This window comes from Oncorhynchus tshawytscha, unplaced genomic scaffold (genome assembly GCF_018296145.1).
Source record: "Oncorhynchus tshawytscha isolate Ot180627B unplaced genomic scaffold, Otsh_v2.0 Un_contig_7968_pilon_pilon, whole genome shotgun sequence".
Lineage (NCBI taxonomy): Eukaryota > Metazoa > Chordata > Actinopteri > Salmoniformes > Salmonidae > Oncorhynchus > Oncorhynchus tshawytscha.
This window is the reverse complement of record NW_024608881.1, coordinates 14,495-36,055: the sequence shown is the minus strand read 5'-3', so window position 1 is coordinate 36,055 and position 21,561 is coordinate 14,495. Positions and strand designations below refer to the sequence as shown.

The window sequence follows — 21,561 nt, the reverse complement described above, 5'->3', positions numbered from 1 at the left end:
TTCAAATACCTCGCAAATGGGCACTTTGTAGATGGGTAATTTTTTTTATTTGAACTAGACTTTGAATATCCCTTTGAGCATGGTGAATTTATTAATTACACTTTGGATGGTGTATCAATACACCCATTCACTACAAAGATACAGGCGTCCTTCCGAACTCAGTTGTGGGAGAGGTAGGAAACCACTCAGGGATTTCACCATGAGTCCAATGGGGATTTAAAACAGTTGCAGAATGTTTGCAACAAAGCAATAAAGTAATACTGCAAAAATGTGGCAAAGAAATGTACTTTTTGTCCTGAATACAAAGTATTATGTTTGGGGCAAATCCAATATAACACATTACTGAGTACCACTCTCCATATTTTCAAGCATAGGGGTGGGTGCATCATGTTATGGGTTTGCTTGTAATCGTTAAGGGCTGGGGAGTGTTTCAGGATGAAAAAGAAACAGAATAGAGCTAAGCACAGGCAAAATCCTAGAGGAATACCTGATTCAGTCTGCTTTCCACCAGACACTAGGAGATGAATTCACCTTTCAGCAGGACAATAGCCTAAAACACAAGGCCAAATGTACACGGAAGTTGCTTACCAAGACAGTGAATATTCCTGAGGGGCCAAGTTACAGCTTTGACTTAAATCTACTTGAAAATCTATGGCAAGACCTGAAAATTGTTGGCTAGCAATGACCAACAACCAATTTGCCCTAAGTGTCTAAACACTGGACTGACAATGACCATAGTCTTCACCAACCAGTGATTCTGTCATTATGTCATGATAGAATGTGCAGACTGTGAAGGTGATCGTGATGCATTTAGGAGTGTTGACACTTCCTCCAGGCTGCAGGAGTGCTCCAGGGGAGATACGGCATTTGATATAAATGTGAGGATGGTTCTTCTAGCCCACGAACTTGGACTTGGTTATGCAGCTCTAAAGAACATAAGCAAAGTCCTTGGGATTCCTTCCTTGTGTCTCAGCTCATATCAGAGACATGACAGGAAAATGATGTAAATAAAAAGGGAGAGTAGGAAAGTAGCCCATTATTGTCAGGTGACTTGCTGTGGATAAATAATATTTATTTCCTTGCTTCAGCAAATGTGTTCACAGTTAACAACACAAAGTGATTGGAAAACAACTGTATAATGAGACTGTCACATAGGCCTACAGTGTCATAGGGCTGTAGCCTAATGTGATTAGTGAGAAACTATCTTTACATAAAGGAAATACATGATGATATGCTAACATTTACATAGGGTAACATGCTGATATTTAGTTATTACTGCAGTTATTACTGTAATGTCCACAGACAGAAGTGCTTCCCCCCCCCAATATAGTTGCAGGGATTCAGAGAGGGATACAGTCAATGGAGGGCGCTGCAATGATAATTAGAAGAGCATACGCAGATATAGACCCAGACATAGCAAAGTTGCTGAAGGAGGATGAGGATGCCATCATAGACATTAATGTATCCTTCGATGGCACTTGGCACAAGAGAGGATTCACTTCCAACTACGGGATAGGTGTGTGCATTGGTGCTGGTACCAGCGAGCCACAGAAAATGGTGAAGCTCCACCCTGTCACAAAAACCTTGGAGGCTATTAAAAAAATGTATGGAGAGGTTGCACAGAAAATGGTATCAGAGGATGTCAAATGATAACGTCCTCAAAAGAATGTAGCACGGAGGAACCCAGAATGCAAATGAATGTCTGAACTCTGTAATATGGTCGCGATGCCACAAAACTGTCTTCATTGGCAAAAGCTACATTGACGGAGCAGCCAGTATGGCAGTAGCCACATTCAATGAGGGAGCCATTGCTATAACAAATGTGATTAACAAATTGTGGCTTGACAGCACTTTGGTGACACTGGAACAATCAGAGAGGAGTTGTGAGAGCTGATACAGCTTCAATGGAGTGTGCCAAGGGTAGGAGCAGGTCCCATGACACAGTCAAACAAGTAAAGCGTCACCAGCAACAACTCAAAGAGGGCTTTACATATGGCGCAGGCATAGCTGATAAATATTCTGCACATTTCAACAGCCATACAAAATCATGTGACAAATTGAGCAAAGTGATATGAGAATTTGCCCAAAACTTCAAATTTGCCCAACGAACCAGTATTCAAAGCATATGCTCTATTGCTTGAAACAAATGTATTAAATGTGCTAATGTATTTGTAAAAGGTATATTGGAGAGGCGAAGGTCAGGAGCCAAGCGTTCTCCGAAACACAATCCAACCAAGCCGCACTGCTTCTTGACACAATGCATATCCAACCCGGAAGCCAGCTGTACCAATGTGTCAGAGGAAACACAGTACACCCGGCGACCTGGTCAGCGTGCACTGCCACAGGAGTCACTAGTGCACGATGAGACAAGGATAACCCTCCCCAACCCGGACAACGCTGGGCCAATTGTGTGTCGCCCCGTGGGCCTCCCGGTCGCGACAGAGCCTGGGCTCGAACCCAGAATCTCTGGTGCACCACCCGGGAGGCCCTTATTTGTCAGTTTTGAAGTGATATATGAATACGAGTTTAATTAATCTGACATAAATGGTCATATTTATGGAAAGTACATTTTAATTGCATTAGCCTATCTTTATCGGCCATTTTCTCAAAATGACATGTTCCCGGTGCACCAATTCATTTTTCTCAGTTTTCAAAGGATGTACATTCTCATTATTCCACACACATGTTCTTAGGTCATATAGGCAGACTTTTACAGAGGCTTTTTTTAATATCTTCTGTCGTTTTAATTTGAAGTGTAATTTTATGTGTAAATATATGCAGAATATGCATCCATCATACATATACAGTATATATATTTTTTTTAATAATTCCATGCAATGAAAATATTTGGATAAACTGATCTGTAAAAGTCTGACCATTGAGTGTCTTATCACAATAAAACAAAAACATTCTGCCTTGAAGCAATGTGTTGAAAAACAGATTCTCGTAATATGCAAGTTAGCGCATAACTTCATTTTGGCTGGGGGCAGTATTGAGTAGCTTGGATGAATAAGGTGCCCAGAGATGCCCAGAGTAAATGGCCTGCTCCTCAGTCCCAGTTGCTAATACATGCATATTATTAATACATTTGGATAGAAAACACTCTGAAGTTTCTAAAACTGTTTGAATAATGTCTGTGAGTATAACAGAACTCATATGGCAGGCAAAAACCTGAGAAAAAATTCACAGGAAGTGGGAAAAATTTGGTTGGTCGATTTTCAACTCAGCCACTATCGAAAACACAGTGGGATATGAGTCAAGTTGCACTTCCTAAGGCTTCCACTAGATGTCAACCGTCTTTAGAAACTTGTTTCAGGCTTCTACTGTGAAGTGGGGCCGGATGAGAGCTCTTTGAGTCAGTGGTCTGGCAGAGAGTCACGCACTGGTCACGCGCATACCACATGAGCGACCTGCGTTACATTGCTTTTCTACAGACATAGGAATTCTCCGGTTGGAACGTTATTGAAGATTTATGATAAAAATATCCTAAAGATTGATTCTATACTTAGTTTGAAATGTTTCTACGACCTGTAATAGAATTTTTGAACTTTTTGTCCGACTTTCAGCTGGACCTGCACACGCGTTTGGATATGTGTACTAACCGCCCTAACAAAAGTAGCTATTTGGACATAAATGATGGACATTATCGAACAAATCAAACATTTATTGTGGAACTAGGATTCCTGGGAGTGCATTCTGATGAAGATCATCAAAGGTAAGTGAATATTTATAATGTTATTTCTGATTTCTGTTGACTCCAACATGGCGGATATATTTATTTGTTTTCTGAGCACCGTTCTCAGATTATTGCATGGTTTGCTTTTTCTGTAAATCTTTTTTGAAATCTGACACAGCATTAAGGAGAAGTATATCTATAATTCCATGTGTAACACTTGTATTTTCATCAACATTTATGATGAGTATTTCTGTAAATTGATGTGGCTATGCAAAATCACTGGATGTTTTTGGAACTACTGAACGTAACGCGCCAATGTAAACTCAGATTTTTTTTATATAAATATGAACTTTATCAAACAAAACATACATGTATTGTGTAACATGAAGTCCTATGAGTGTCATCTGATGAAGATCATCAAAGGTTAGTGATTATTTTTATCTCTATTTGTGCTTTTTGTTACTCCTATCTTTGGCTGGAAAAATGGCTGTGTTCTTCTGTGGCTTGGTGGTGACCTAACATAATTGTTTGTGGTGCTTTCGCTGTAAAACCAATTTGAAATCGGACAGTGTAGTGGGATTAACAACAAGATTACCTTTAAAACGGTATAAAATACATGCATGTTTGAGGAATTTTAATTATGAGATTTCTGTTGATTTTAATTTGGCGCCCTGCACATTCACTGGCTGTTGTCATAGAGATCCCATTAACGGGAATCCAGCCATAGGAAGTTTTAAGGACGGTTTGACTAATTTGCATATTTAAATTTTAAAATAAATAAAGCTTTTAATACAATAATATATGGCATTTATGAACACTTTCAACTGGCAAAGTTTCAGTCTGATGAGAGTAAAGAAAAAAAAACATATAAGCCTGTGGTGCCTGGCCTAAACAAAGAAATCAGTGTTTTGGGATCAGATCCAACCCATTGCCCTTTCAACATTCCTACCTTTACTCTTTACTTCTCTGTCCGATCCAATAAACAAAAGATTGATAGGAAATCTGAGAACTCACGTACATTAAATCTCTCCTATTACTAACTGTTTATACCTGCCTTGTTTGATTTAAAACAGTCAGTCAGTGACATCCACAGGACAGACGACCAGTGAAATACTATCTGAACCACCAGGGTTGAAGAATGGATAGAGTTTCTCAGTGAAGGTGCAGCCAGTGAAAGAGTAGATATGACACCTTGCCTCCACATTGTAGAAGGAGACCTGTCCCTTCTCATAATCCACAAACACCCCCACTTTCAGGGGCTTCTCTCTCAGTAAGAGGGTGACATGAGGGGTAGTAGCAGCTTTGTACTCTCCATTCCACAGCCATACAGTCCAGAATCCATCATCAGGACTCAGTGTGATCCTCCCCTTCTTGTTGATGGACTCTCTGACCACTCCTAACTTCCACCAAGTCTTCCCCTTCACCTGAACCTCATAGTAGAAACTCCCTGATGAGAAGCCCTCCTTTCCCAGGACACAGGCAGTATTATCAAACCTCTCTGGGTTGTCAGGGAGATCCTGTCGTGTTTCTCCATGTCTCACTTGTTTCCTGTCCTCAGAGAGGGTGACCCAGGGAGATGAAGTATCAGGGTCTAGAGTCACATCCACTGTGAAAAGAAACAATCACTATGGTAAACACAATGACATCACCATCAGTGGTATAATACACTATGGTAAATACAATGACATCATGACTTCAACATCAGTGGTATAATACACTATGGTAAACACAATGACATCATCATAAGTGGTATAATACACCATCGTAAACACAATGACATCATGACATCAGAGGGTATAATACACTATGGTAAACACAATGACATCATCATCCGTGGTATAATAAACTATGGTAAACACAATGACATCAACATCAGTGGTATAGTACACTATGGTAAACACAATGACATCATCATCAGTGGTATAATACACTATGGTAAACACAATGACATCATCATCAGTGGTATAATACACTATGGTAAACACAATGACATCATCATAAGTGGTATAATACACTATGGTATATACAATGACATCATAACATCAACATCAGTGGTATAATACACTATGGTAAACACAATGACATCATGACATCAACTTCAGTGGCATAATACGCTATAGTAAACACAATGACATCATGATCAGTGGTATAATACACTATGGTAAATACAATGACATCATGACATCAACCTCAGTGGTATAATACACTATGGTAAACACAATGACATAATGACATCATCAGTGGGTATAATACACTATAGTAAACACAATGACATCATCAGTGGTATAATACACTATGGTAAACACAATGACATCATGACATCAGTGGGTATAATACACTATGGTAAACACAATGACATCATCATCAGTGGGTATAATACACTATGGTAAACACAATGACATCATGACATCAGTGGGTATAATACACTATGGTAAACACAATGACATCATGACATCAACATCAGTGGGTATAATACGCTATAGTAAACACAATGACATCATGATCAGTGGTATAATACACTATGGTAAATACAATGACATCATGACATCAACATCAGTGGTATAATACACTATGGTAAACACAATGACATCATCATCAGTGGTATAATACACTATGGTAAACACAATGACATCATCATCAGTGGTATAATACACTATGGTAAACACAATGACATCATCATCAGTGGTATAATACACTATGGTAAACACAATGACATCATGATCAGTGGTATAATACACTATGGTAAATACAATGACATCATGACATCATCATCAGTGGGTATAATACACTATGGTAAACACAATGACATCATCATCAGTGGGTATAATACACTATGGTAAACACAATGACATCATCATCAGTGGTATAATACACTATGTTAAACACAATGACATCATGACATCAACATCAGTGGTATAATACACTATGGTAAACACAATGACATCATCATCAGTGGTATAATACACTATGGTAAACACAATGACATCATCATCAGTGGTATAATACACTATGGTAAACACAATGACATCATGACATCAGAGGGTATAATACAAGTGGAGGACAACATGGTACTGTATTGATCTCTGACACATCATACTGTCTTCACTATTAGTGGTCCATGTGTGACTGAGGTAGAGATAACAGGAGATCCTATAGCACTTTTCATTAGGTCATGGGTAGAAACCTCTAAACAAATGCTAATACATGATTTTGCCTTACTATCCCATTCTTACAGCTGTCAAAGACACATGGCTGGTGATCAAAGTACATACATGATAGTTATGTCAGAGAAATAACCCGGCTTCTAGAGTTTTGTTGAATTTGGACCAGATCATTAAAACAGCAAGGACACTATTCCTCCCTAAAATACAGCTAGAGTCACATAGTTTAAAACATACCTGCATGTCTTCTGATGGTTTCAAAATCTGAAATATAGAGTGAGAGACTGTTGGTCATGAAAATGAGCAACATACTGATGGATATCACAAACTACTGTAAGTGTTAACTTGTGTTCTTCAATCCAGACCTCAAACTATGCAGATCTATAATAACATTAACTCTGATCTTGACATATGGTGAGAGATTGATGATAATGTAACTTCAGTAACATGTAAGGCCAAACACACATCCAGACTGATATGTAATACTATAGTTATCTATACTTTGCCTGCAAACAACATTCCAAGAAAAAGTTATTTCATGATATTAGAAATCTGTCTTTCCCTTTACCTGGACTCCAGTTTGTGTTCACGAAATCTGTGGATAAATAATTTTTAACCAATATGAATAATTAAAATATACCAGTTTTTCATAATTGTGCACATACAGTACATTTAAAATGTTTTCTATGTATAATTGATGTACTAGAAGCCATCATATACAGTAGGTAACAAAGCCTTAATACTTACCCAGCTGAGAAGTCAGTATTTCTACAGATAAACACATACATATAGTCAATTAGACACACTAGTGGTGTTTAAGGGGCAGTCTCTCTAGTCTAGTGGTCCTCTACAGCCTCAACACATCCTGTTCTAGAACATCAACATTAATGTGTGTTACGGATACAGTGTATCCTGTGTGTGTGTTTCTTTTCTCTCCTTCTCCCCTCACAGGTGAAAATCATCACTCCCCAATCAGTCAACAATCAATCATCAATCAGAAGACACACCTCCTATTTCCTACCCTATCACAGTTCCTTCTCCATGGTTTAAAAACCCCATCATTTGTTTGATCTAGAGCTCAATCTCTCTGTAAATGCCATGTCTGTACGTCTGTGTTTCACTCTCGATTTGTGTCTTAACCTCTCTCTTTTGTTTGAGCACCTCCATAGCACTTTCATCACCTGTGAGTATTGTTTTTGATTATGGTGTTTGTTTGCTGGTGGGAAACGGGGGAAACCAAGACAAGTCGCCCATGGGCATACACTACCCGTAGGTGAACTTTGTTAAATACACTAGTTAGAACTGGGCGGACCACCCACTGTATTTTTGGTTAGTTAGCTGTTGTTAAAGAGGCTAGTCTAGCTTAGGGGTGTTTTTGTATATTTGTTTCTTTCCTTGGGTCCAGCTCAGCCCCTTTTCCTGCTCCCCCCCCCCATTACCGTGTGTTTATAAATAAACCTGGAGTTTGACGGTAGATTTCTGTTGTCGTGGTTATTTCGTTCACACTTTTACTTTGTCACAATAATAATTTGCATGAGTTATGTTACGGGTCTCATTACCATCCCCCCCCTAGACTGTCGGGCCAAAAGGGATTCGTAACAATGTGACTGGTCCATCAGTGATCCAGGTGTATCAGAGACTACCTCTCTCTAGTCTAGTGGTCCTCTACAGTCTCAACACATCCTGTTCTAGAACATCAAGACTGGCTGACGGCCGTGGTATAGAGACACACCGAGAGCATGGGCTCTTGAGTTCTCCTCCAAAAATATAGAATGTAGTTAAGCTTGAATTTTTTTTGCAAGGACTTATACAGGATACTAACCTCAACATAAAACCTTAAATCCAAATCACAATTCCATACCTAAAACCTTGATTTTGGACAATTGCCTGAATGGACTATTACTACCAAGGATTATCAAGAAAAAAACTTCTAACAAATCAAAACCTGCAGAATAAACACAGGACCTGGAAATACCATCTGCAACAACACTGAGTGAGTAAAGTTCAGTCTGAACCTACTTCTGAACGCTAAAAGTAATAATCTCTAGGAAATGTTTAATAAATAAGGCTACAAAGTACCAAGCTGCTAGGAAAGAAACTGACCAACAACCTCAATTAGCAATGAGGTGTGAAGTGAGAGGTGCCGAAGCCTTTAAGCCCAACAAATGTCATGAGTCTCACAAGCCCTCTCCCGCTGTTCAGAGACCATCCCCTGGCATTTTCTTCAAGAAATCTGCCTCTAGAATAAAAGCTTCTCCCAAGTGGGTGTGATACCGTTGCTAACCCCAATAACTTGTGTCTTGATATCTGCTTCACTGATTTCTGCTCTCGTAAAGGCCAGGGTTTTCTGCACGTTAACACTACAAGCTTATAACTAAAATGGATCAATTGAAACTGTTCACATCTGAGACGTGGTTAAGGAAGAGTACTGAAAACTGATGTTAACCTTTCTGGTTCTAACCTTTTTCGGCCAGACAGATCTTCCAAAGGTGGGGGAGAGGCAATCTTTACCAAGGAACACCTTCAGTGCTCGGTTGCCTCCACCAAGTCTGTCCCCAAACAATTTGATTTGCTGGTTTTACGCATCAAACTTTCAAATAGCTCTTTGTTGACAGTTGCTGGGTGCTATCGTCCTCTATCAGCACCGGCCTGTACCCTACCTGCCCTAAGCTCTCTCCTGGCCCCTTACACTAAGTCTGAATTTGTCATGCTAGGTTACCTAAACTGGGACATGCTTAAACTACCTGACCAAGTCCTAAGCAATGGGACTCCGTAAATCTTTCTCAGATTATTACCAATCCCACAAGGTATGACTACTAACACCCAGAAAAGGCTACTCTCCTCGATGTTTCCTCACAAATAATCCTGATAGGTATCAGTCTGGTGTTTTCTGTAATGACACTAGTGATCACTGTTTTACAGCCTGTGTCCGCAATGGCAGCTCAGTGAAACAACCTGTCTTGATTAGGGATGGGTATCGTTAAGATTTTAACGGTGTTACTACTCTTACCGATACTGCTTATCAATCCAGTACTTTAACGGTATTCTTATCAGTTCTTTTTTACCAAAAAACCCCAGAAAGAAATGAAGAACCCACCACCCGCCAACCCCACTTTTATGCTACTGCTACTCTCTGTTCATCATATATGCCTAGTCCCTTTAACCATATCTGAGGTAGTATGTACGTGTAATCAGCCTGACTAACCTGTGCCTGGATATAGCCTCTCTACTGGATATAGCCTCTCTACTGGATATAGCCTCTCTACTGGATATAGCCTCTCTACTGGATATAGCCTCTCTACTGGATATAGCCTCTCTACTGGATATAGCCTCTCTACTGGATATAGCCTCTCTACTGGATATAGCCTCGCTACTGTTAATTATCACTGTCTTTTTTACTGTTTTATTTCTTTACATACATATTGTTCTCCTAAAACCTTTTTTTGCACTGTTGGTTAGAGCCTGTAAGTAAGCATTTCACTGTAAGGTCTACCTTCACCTGTTGTATTTGACGCACGTGACAAATACACTGATTTGAACAGAATTAACATTTATTTATTTTACATTTCAGAAAATAAAGCAAACAATTATTTACAGCAAAAGAAAGAGCAATGTTTTCAACAAATCACTTTTAGCCTAATGTAGTGATGGTGGAAATGTAAAACAAGTGAAATAAACAATATTTTCTAGCAAAAGAAAATACAGTTTATAGAGCAGGATGGGTGGGGCCTGCAGTTAGGCTGCAAAAGGACTAACAGTTCTTAGCAGTTCTTCTGGAGAAAGAGAAACATATTTGCCTTCTCTGGCAGAAGTCGGGACCTCTCCTGGCTTATTGCGTTCTCTGCAGTCAAATACCCTCTCGCTAGGGGTGGAGGAGGCTTGAGCACAGAGGTAGCTTGTTGCGAGGAGGGGCAGAGTAGCCCTCTTCTCCCACCACCACATCACAGGATCTTCAGCCATGGGGATGGGAGGCAGGCCTTTGTAGAGCACGACCTCTAGGTCGACACGCTTGCTGAGGGTGAGGGACGAGGTGTCCTGTTGGATCGTCAACCTCAACTTCCTGTCCTCTGAGAACAGCTCCTCCAAAGCACTCCTTGTTTTGTACAATGGAGGGACTGTCTGCTCCATTTCCTCTCCTTCTCCTTCAGACTCCTCCTCCTGTTGCTGGTGCTCTGTGTCTGTCTGCTCCTCTGACAGCCCTGGTGTTGCTCCTGTCACGTTGGCCTCATGCAGGAAGGCTTGAATGTGCTCATCCTGATAGCGCTCGGAGAGGTTCTCCCAGACCTTCTCTTTGATGGTTGCCACAAACGTTGTATCTTCATGCTTCACAGTGAAGTGCTCTTCCAGTTTGTGGAGGATGGATATTACCTGTCCACAGGTGGCATTCTTTTCACATGACACACACAGTGTGGATGTATTCTGATGAGCTGGACAAACTCCTCAGCCTTATGGAAGTCCTCGTCCTTCAGGCGGTCCAGGTTGTCCTTGGTCATTGCTTTTCGCAGTTGTGGGTCCAAGGCTGCTGCTTGGATGGCTGGATACTGCTCCATGAATCTCTCTGATTCGATAGAGTTCCATCTGGTCTTGGCATCAAGGATGAGTGAGTGTTGCGGAAGGCCTGAAAAAACACATTTAATTACTGCACACTTGAATTAAATTGTTAAATGTATGAATTTCAAAATTATACTGTAATAGATTGAACTGGCTTCTTACCAAGGAGCTACTGCTTTTCCTTCAAGACTGTTTTGGACATCGAGGATCTCTTGAACCACACGACCACTGCTCTGACTCGGGCTGCCCATTTATCAATGGAAGTCATTTGGTAGAGGTCACTCTACTGGATTGGGAATAGCAAACTCATAGACAAATGTCTTAATCTTATTGCAAATTAGAAATGGTCGGTGAGATAAAATGTGCAAGATAATGTTTATGTAGCAATAATAAATAGGAAATGTATTTTCTTAATTTCTCCAGTACCGAAAGCAGAACCGATAATGTCAGAGCTTATCGATACTGCGTCTTTCATAATTTAGCCCCGGGGCCCGTTTAATACCGGGTTTCGATACCCATCCCTAGTACTGATTTGTCATAGACGCTTGGTAAAAAACTTTAATGAGCAAGCCTTTAATGAGCTTGGCCTCTGTAAATTGGTATAGAATCAGCTTGATCCCCTATGTCGAAGACACTTGGACATTTTTTCCCTATTTATTTTTATTTTTTTATTTTTTTTATTTGATTTTTATTTATTTATTTTATTTTTTTCAGTAGTATTGTTAACAAACATAAAGAAAATGAGAATTTAAAAAAATAGGTTCAGCCCCTGGTTCGACCTCAAGAATTGCATTTGGCGAAAGGCTCGGCACACTGATACCCAGGCGGAACGGCTCTTGTTCAGGTAAATGAGAAATAAGTGCACTCAGGCTATCCGGGAAGCCAAAATAAATTACTTTAAGGAGCAGTTCTCTCTCTGTGGGTCTAACCCCAAGAAGTTCTAGAAAACTGTTCAAGACCTGGAGAATAAACCCTCCTCCTCACAGCTGCCCATGTCCGTTAAAGTTGATGTGGTTGTTACTGACAAGAAGCACACCACTTTAATACGTCAGGATTCCTTTTTGACTCAGCCATGCCTTCTCATCCTTCCAACATTTCCTCATCTCCCACCCCTTCTAATGCGACTAGCCTGAATGCTCCTCCCTCTTTTTCCATTGCCCCGCTTCAAAGTTTCTCCCTGTAGATGGTCACTGAGTCCCAGGTGCTAATGGCGCTCCTTAAACTTGACCCCAAAAAACCATCTGGGTCAGATGGTTTAGACCCTTTCGTCTTTAAAGTTGCTGCCCCTATCATCACCAAGCATATCTCTGACCTTTTAAACCTGTCCCTCCTTTCTGGGGATGTTCCCATTGCTTGGAAGGCAGCCACAGTTCGTCCATTATTTAAAGGGGGAGATCAAGCTGATCCTAACTGCTATAGGCCTATTTCTATTTTGCCCTGTTTATCAAAAGTGTAGGAAAAAATTGTCAATAATCAACTGACTGTCTTTCTTGATGTCTATAGTATTCAATCTGGTATCCGCTCAGGTTTCGATGTGTCACTGCAACCTTAAAGGTCCTTAATGATGTCACCATTGCCCTTGATTCTAAACAATGTTGTGCTGCTATTTTTATTGACTTGCCCAAAGCTTTTGATACGGTAGACCACTACATTCGTGTGGGCCGGCTAAGGAGTATTGGGGTCTCTGAGGGGTCTTTGGCCCGGTTTGCTAACTACCTCTCTCAAAGAGTAGTGTATAAAGTCAGATCATCTGCTGTCTCAGCCACTGCCTGTCACCAAGGGTGTACCCCAAGGCTCAATCCTAGGTACCATGCGCTTCTCAATTTACATCAATAACATAGCTCAGGCATTAGGAAGCTCACTCATCCATTTATATGCAGATGATACAGTCTTATACTCAGCTGACCCTCCCCGGGTCTCTACAACCAAGCTTTCTTAGTGTTCAACAAGCTTTCTCTGCCCTTAACCTTGTTCTGAACACCTCCAAAACAAAGGCCATGCGGTTTGGTTAAAAGAATGTCCCTCTGCCTACAGGTGTGATTACTACCGCTGAGAGTTTAGAGCTTGAGGCAGTCACCTCATAAAAGTACCTGGGACTATGGCTAGATGGTACAATGTCCTTCTCTCAGCACATATCAAAGCTGCAGGTTAAAATTAAATCTAGACTTGGTTTCCTCTATCGTAATCGCTCCTCTTTCACCCCAGCTGCCAAACTAACCCTGATAAAGATGACCATCCATGCTAGATTACGGAGATGTAATTTATAGATTGGCATGTAAGGGGGCACTCAAGCGGCTAGATGTATTTACCATTCGGCCACCAGAATTGCCACCACTGCTGCTTTTAGGACACATCACTGCACTCTATACTCCCCTGTAAACGGGTCATCTCTGTATACCCTTTCACAAGTCCCAAAGGGTGGAGTGAGGCCTAAGCATCAACCAATCAGACATATCTACTGCAGCCATCATCCTTCACATACAATAACCGTTCTGCCATTCACATTCTGTTAAAGGTTCCCAAAGCAGGCACATCCTTGAGTTGATCGTCTTTTCTGTTCGCTACAGCTAGCGACTGGAACGAGCTGCAACAAACACTCAAACTGGACAGTTTTATCTCAATCTCGTCTTTCAAAGACTCAATCATGGACACTCTTACTTACAGTTGTGGCTGCTTTGTGTGATGTATTGGTCGCTCTACCTTTTTGCCCTTTGTGCTGTTGTCTGTGCCAAATAATGTTTGTACGCTTTTGACTGCTATCATGTTGTGCTGCTGCCATGTTGTGTTGCTACCATGTTATTGTCATGTGTTGCTGCCATGCTATGTTGTCGTCTTAGGTCTCTCTTTATGTAGTGTTGTCTCTCATTGTGATATGTGTTTTGTCCTATATTTTTATTGAATTTATTTGTATCTTTAATCCCCCGTCCCCACAGGAGGCCTTTTGGTAGGCCGTCATTGTAAATAATAATTTGTTCTTAACTGACTTGCCTATTTTAAATAAAGGTTAAATAAAAATTCAAAATCTATGGTCTGAAGACACTGGGATATGAGGGACACTACTTACCCACTTTACGAACGAGATCATTTTCAACCATAGCTGCAGACATAGATAATAAGATAGTCAGGGAACATTGAGTTCAACATTATGCGTTATCTACTGCACTAAAAGTTACATCAAAAGAAGAAATATTGGTTGACATAATGCTATCAAAGTGATGATATGAAGACACTACTTACCCTTCTCTCTGAGGTAAACTGTAATACATGTGTAGAGTAGATGTGAGAACATCATTAACATGAACAATAGAAGATGTCACTCTCTGGGACTCCTTGGCCAGGATTCATAGTAAACACTTCACATGCCAACTCAAACATAAATTACTTTTAAAAGTCTGTTATAGAGCGCTGAGCTATAACGTGCCTTGAATTGAATCCCGGCCCTTGTCTCATACCTAAGGCCCTGTGTTTTGGTTAATCATGTCATATGACCTGGAGTTTGTTTGCTGTGTACACAAAATCAGAAGAACACCTTTAATGTCCTCAACAAGTGATGATCTGAAGACACTACTTACCAAGCTTCACAGTGAGGTCATCTGTAAATATGTAGAGTAGATGGAAGACAGTGAGAACATCATTAACATGAACACTAGAAGATGTAGTCTCTCTCTGGGACTCCTTGTCTCATATCAATGTTCCAACATCAGATAAAAGGTACCCCTCTAGAGGTGATTCAACTTATCCAATAAAGATCTTTCAAACTACAATCTCTTAATTTCAGAGACTACCTCTCTCTAGTCTAGTGGTCCTCTACAGCCTCAACACATCTTTTTCTAGAACATCAACATTAATGGGACTGGTCCATCAGTGATCCAGGTGTATCAGAGATATGAAGGACTACTTACCCAGTTGACTAGTGAGAACCTGCTCAACCATAGCTGTAGACACAGATAATAAGGTAGAAGTAAGGGAACATTAATGTGAACAACATGATGTGTTTTCTATTTCTTTAGATGTTATAAATAGAAGAGATATTGGTTTACATAATGTTATCAAAATAATGATCTGAAGACACTACTTACCCTTCTCCTTCCTGAGTTTATCTGTAAACATGTAGAGTAGATGGAAGACAGTGAGAACATCATTAACATGAACACTAGAAGATATAGTCTCTCTCTGGGACTCCTTGTCTCATAACATTACACTACAGGACAAATCAAAATTGAGTTCCATGCTGGGTACCTCTGTAGAGGTGATTCAACTTATCCAATAAAGATCTTTCAAACTACCATCTCTTAATTTCAGAGACTACCTCTCTCTAGTCTAGTGGTCCTCTACAGCCTCAACACATCTTGTTCTAGAACATCAACATTAATGGGACTGGTCCATCAGTGATCCAGGTGTATCAGAGATATGAAGGACTACTTACCCAGTTGACTAGTGAGAACCTGCTCAACCATAGCTGTAGACACAGATAATAAGGTAGAAGTAAGGGAACATTAATGTGAACATGTGTTTTCTATTTCTTTAGATGTTATAAATAGAAGAGATATTGGTTTACATAATGTTATCAAAATAATGATCTGAAGACACTACTTACCCTTCTCCTTCCTGAGTTTATCTGTAAACATGTAGAGTAGATGGAAGACAGTGAGAACATCATCAACATGAACACTAGAAGATGTAGTCTCTCTCTGGGACTCCTTGTCTGATACCACTTCTCTAACAGCACAAATCCTAATTGACTTCCACCACCTAAATGAGTCCAGCGTACCTCTGTGAGACAACTTCTCCACTGAAGATATTCTACCATACCACCACTTCTTAATTTCATTAAATAAATGTGACTGGTCCATCAGTGATCCAGGTGTATCAGAGACTACCTCTCTCTAGTCTAGTGGTCCTCTACAACTTCAACACATCCTGTTCTAGAACATCAACATTAATGTGACTGGTCAATCAGTGATCCAGGTGTATCAGAGACCACCTCTCTCTAGTCTAGTGGTCGTCTACAGCCTCAACACATAATTTTCTATAAAATTATTCCAACATCAGAAGGAACATCTTTAATGTGCTCCAAAAATAAATAATAATCAAAATGGTTGACATAATTGTAGAACCTGCAGGTTAAAACCAGTCATCAGTGTTAACATGTTAATCACCTGCAGGTTAAAATCAGTCATCAGTGTTAACATGTTAATCACCTGCAGGTTTAGTATATTATCCTGTATCCATAGAATACAACCACTGAGGTTGAGGTTGAAAAAAGCACTGCAGACATTTCATTCTAACAATGAAACATTCATATAATTTCTCCATTACCTTTCTTATTACATATCCAGTAGACAGCCAGAGATAACCCAATCCCAATGATGGCTCCCAGACAGCATAACACAGTGAAGGCCATTCTCAATGGGGTTGCGTAATCAAACAACTCACCTAAAACACACACATCATTACACATCAACAACAGGGTTTTGGTACTAATACTACCACACATCATTACACATCAACAACAGGGTTTTGGTACTAATACTACCAACCAAAGCCTTTGGTTAAAACACATACTGTACATTAACACATCAATATCTCCAGTGTTTCATGTCTAAATAATATGATGTTGTTACTCACTAGGGAGGTGAATCTCTGTCTCCATCTTCTCATTGATCCTGCTCTGTTGGACTCTGCAGGTAAAGCGGTTGGTGTCAGTCTCCTGGACAATGACATGTTGTTTGACTCTGTAGAATCCCTTGAAGTCTCTATGTATCTCAAGAGTTCGAGCAGAGAGATGGACTCTTTACTGTTCAGCCACACCAGCTCAGGCTCAGGGTGCCAGCCTTCTGATTCACACAGCAGACACATCCCTCCCTCTCTGTGTCCCTCAATGGACACCACTGGCTTGGATCCTACAGCTACAGACACACAGATAGACTGGATGTTAACTGGGACAGGCTGTGAACAAATAGACACTTACTGTATCCAGTAATATGAAGGAAAGAGGTGATGTCATTGTACTGTAGTTAGATTATTACATTAACATGAAAATAAACCTCACCTTTAATGAGGACTTGAATAGTGAAATCATCATACCAGCGCTTTGCCTTAATAAAACATTTGTAATGTCCCTCATCAGTGCCTTGTACCCTGGTCAGTTTCAAAGAGGTGTTGCCCCTCCAGAGTTCCTCTTCAAACAGTGAAGTTCTTCTTCTATAGGAGGGAATCTGATCATCTCGTATGATTCTGTGGTTTTGGTAACGAAAGACACGACCGTCTAAGAAGTCCAGTTTCAGCCAGTCCACTGTCATGTCCTCAGCACTGATGTTGGGTTTGAGGTAACAGGGCAGAATGATGTCCTCACCAGCTACAGCAACAATGGAATCAGATGGACCAAGAACCTCAAACCTCTCTGAAGAGAACAGACAGAAATGAAGGAGCTTTTAGATACATCACCCACAACTAAAGACAGACAGTCAAATGTAATTCAGAGATTTCAAAACATCAAAAATCTAAGTAATAATGCAACCTCGCACGCGCATGCACACACACACACACACACACACACACACACACACACACACACACACACACACACACACACACACACACACACACACACACACACACACACACACACACAGGGAAGCCCTGTAGTTACTGCATGAGTCGCCACACACAATAAGATGAAGTGAGCATTATAATTACCAGATACAGAGTGTGAACTGTGGAGGAGAAGCAGGAGAGTCAAAAACAGACTGTCTGGTCCAGTCTCCATTATTCCTGAAAGAGACAATAGGTCTAACATAGAAACATCAATTATAAAGATCAAAACTAGAAATCAACCAGTAGACCTTCAGTATCTTACTATGGCTCCTTTCAGGTAAAACCAGCAGAACTTCAGTAGATTACTATGGCTCCTTTCAGATAAAACCAGGAGAACTTCAGTAGATTACTATGGCTCCTTTCAGATAAAACCAGGAGAACTTCAGTAGATTACTATGGCTCCTTTCAGATAAAACCAGGAGACTGATCAACAACTACAGGAAGCATTTTGTTGCAGTCATTGCATCTAAAGGTGGCACAACCACTTATTGAGTTTAAGGGGGACATAACTTTTTCACACAGCGGAATTGGATGTTGCATAACTGTCAATTAAATAAATATAATATATATATATTGTATTATTTCTAAACTCAGGTTAATTTTATGTTTTGGTTGAAGATCTGATTACATTCACTATCAAAAATATGCAAAAATAGACTAAATCAGAAAGGGGGCAAATACGTTTTTACGGCACTGTGTACATACAGTGGGGCAAAAAGTATTTAGTCAGCCACCAATTGTGCATGTTCTCCCACTTGAAAATATGAGAGAGGCCTGTAATTTTCATCATAGGTAGACGTCAACTATGACAGACAAAATGAGAAAAAAAATCCAGAAAATCACATTGTATGATTTTTAATGAATTTATTTGCAAATTATGGTGGAAAATAAGTATTTGGTCGATAACAAAAGTTTATCTCAATACTTTGTTATATACCCTTTGTTGGCAATGACAGAGGTCAAACGTTTTCTGTAAGTCTTCACAAGGTTTTCACACACTGCTGGGCAACACGGACTTTCACCTCCCTCCAAAGATTTTCTATGGGGTTGAGATCTGGAGACTGGCTAGGCCACTCCAGGACCTTGAAATGCTTCTTACGAAGCCACTCCTTTGTTGCCCGGGTGGTGTGTTTGGGATCATTGTCATGCTGAAAGACCCAGCCACGTTTCATCTTCAATGCCCTTGCTGATGGAAGGAGGTTTTCACTCAAAATCTCACGATACATGGCCTCATTCATTCTTTCCTTTACACGGATCAGTCGTCCTGGTCCCTTTGCAGAAAAACAGCCCCAAAGCATGATGTTTCCACCCCCATGCTTCACAGTAGGTATGGTGTTCTTTGGATGCAACTCAGCATTCTTTGTCATCCAAACACGACGAGTTGAGTTTTTACCAAAAAGTTATATTTTGGTTTCATCTGACAATATGACATTCTCCCAATCTTCTTCTGGATCATCCAAATGCTCTCTAGCAAACTTCAGACGGGCCTGGACATGTACTGGCTTAAGCAGGGGACACATCTGGCACTGCAGGATTTGAGTCCCTGGCGGCATAGTGTGTTACTGATGGTAGGCTTTGTTACTTTGGTCCCAGCTCTCTGCAGGTCATTCACTAGGTCCCCCGTGTGGTTCTGGGATTTTTGCTCACTGTTCTTGTGATCATTTTGACCCCACGCGGTGAGATCTTGCGTGGAGCCCCAGATCGAGGGAGATTATCAGTGGTCTTGTATGTCTTCCATTTCTAATAATTGCTCCCACAGTTGATTTCTTCAAACCAAGCTGCTTACCTATTGCAGATTCAGTCTTCCCAGCCTGGTGCAGGTCTACAATTTTGTTTCTGGTGTCCTTTGACAGCTCTTTGGTCTTGGCCATAGTGGAGTTTGGAGTGTGACTGTTTGAGGTTGTAGACAGGTGTCTTTTATACTGATAACAAGTTCAAACAGGTGCCATTAATACAGGTAACGAGGGGAGGACAGAGGAGCCTCTTAAAGAATACGTTACAGGTCTGTGAGACCCAGAAATCTTGCTTGTTTGTAGATGACCAAATACTTATTTTACACCATAATTTGCAAATAAATTAATTAAAAATCCTACAAGGCGATTTTCTGGATTTTTTTCTTCTCATTTTGTCTGTCATAGTTGAAGTGTACCTTTGATGAAAATTACAGGCCTCTCTCATCTTTTTTAAGTGGGAAACTTGCACAACTGGTGGCTGACTAAATACTTTTTTTGCCCCACTGTATATACAGTTGAAGTCGGAAGTTTACATACAATTAGGTTGGAGTCATTAAAACTTGTTTTTCAACCACTCCATTAATGTCTTGTTAACAAAATATAGTTTTGACAAGTTGGTTAGGACATCTACTTTGTGCATGACACAAGTCATTTTTACAGCAATTGTTTAAAGACAGATTATTTCACTTATAATTCACTGTATCGCAATTCCAGTGGGTCAGAGGTTTACATACACTAAGTTGACTGTGCCTTTAAACAGCTTGGAATATTCCTGATGTAATGGCTCTAGAAGCTTCTGATAGTCTAATTGACATAATTTGAGTCAATTGGAGGTGTACATGTGGATGTATAGCAAGCCAAAGAACACCATCCCAACCGTGAAGCACGGGGTGGCAGCATCATTTAAAATATATATATATATTAACCTTTATTTAACTAGGCAAGTCAGTTAAGAACTCATTCTTATTTACAATGACGGCCTACCCGGCCAAACCCGGACGACGCTGGGCCAATTGTGTGCTGCCCTATCATGTTGGGGGTGCTTTGCTGCAGGAGGGACTGGTGCACAAAATAGACGTCATCATGAGGAAGGAAAATGATGGACAATAATAATTGTCCAAATGGACAATGACCCCAAGCATACTTCCAAAGTTCTGGCAAAATGGCTTAAGGACAACAAAGTCAAGGTATTGGAATGGCCATCACAAAGCCCTGACCTCAATCCTATAGAAACTTTGTGGGCAGAACTGAAAAAGCGTGTGCGAGCAAGGAGATCTACAAACCTGACTCAGTTACACCAGCTCCGTCAGGAGGAATGGGCCAAAATTCACCCAACTTATTGTGGTAGGCTTGTGGAAGGCTACCCGAAACGTTTGACCCAAGTTAACCATTTAAAGGCAATGCTACCAAATACTAATTGAGTGTATGTAAACTTCTGACCCACTGGGAATGTGATGAAAGAATAAAATCTGAAAGAAATCATTCTCTCTACTATTATTCTGACATTTCACATTCTTAAAATAAAGTGGTGATCCTATATATACAGTGCCTTGCAAAGGTAATCATCCCCTTGGCGTTTTTCCTATTTTGTTGCATTACAACGTGTAATTTAAATCGATTTTTATTTGGATTTCAAGTATTAGAAAAAATTGTCCGAATTGGTGAAGTGAAATGATAAAAATAACTTGTTTTAAAAAAATTCTAAAAAATAAATAACGGAAAACTGGTGCGTGTATATGTATTCACCCCCATTGCTCTGAAGCCCCTAAATAAGATCTCGTGCAACCAAATACCTTCAGAAGTCACATAATTAGTTAAATAGTCACTTGTGTGCAATTTAAGT

At 40.2% G+C, this 21,561-nt stretch overlaps 1 pseudogene; it reads right to left on the bottom strand.

Moving 5' to 3' along the window:
* LOC112240967 overlaps positions 1-18,411 on the bottom strand; it is a 61,463-nt pseudogene extending 43,052 nt beyond the window's left edge.
* Positions 18,412-21,561: the final 3,150 nt, after the last annotated feature.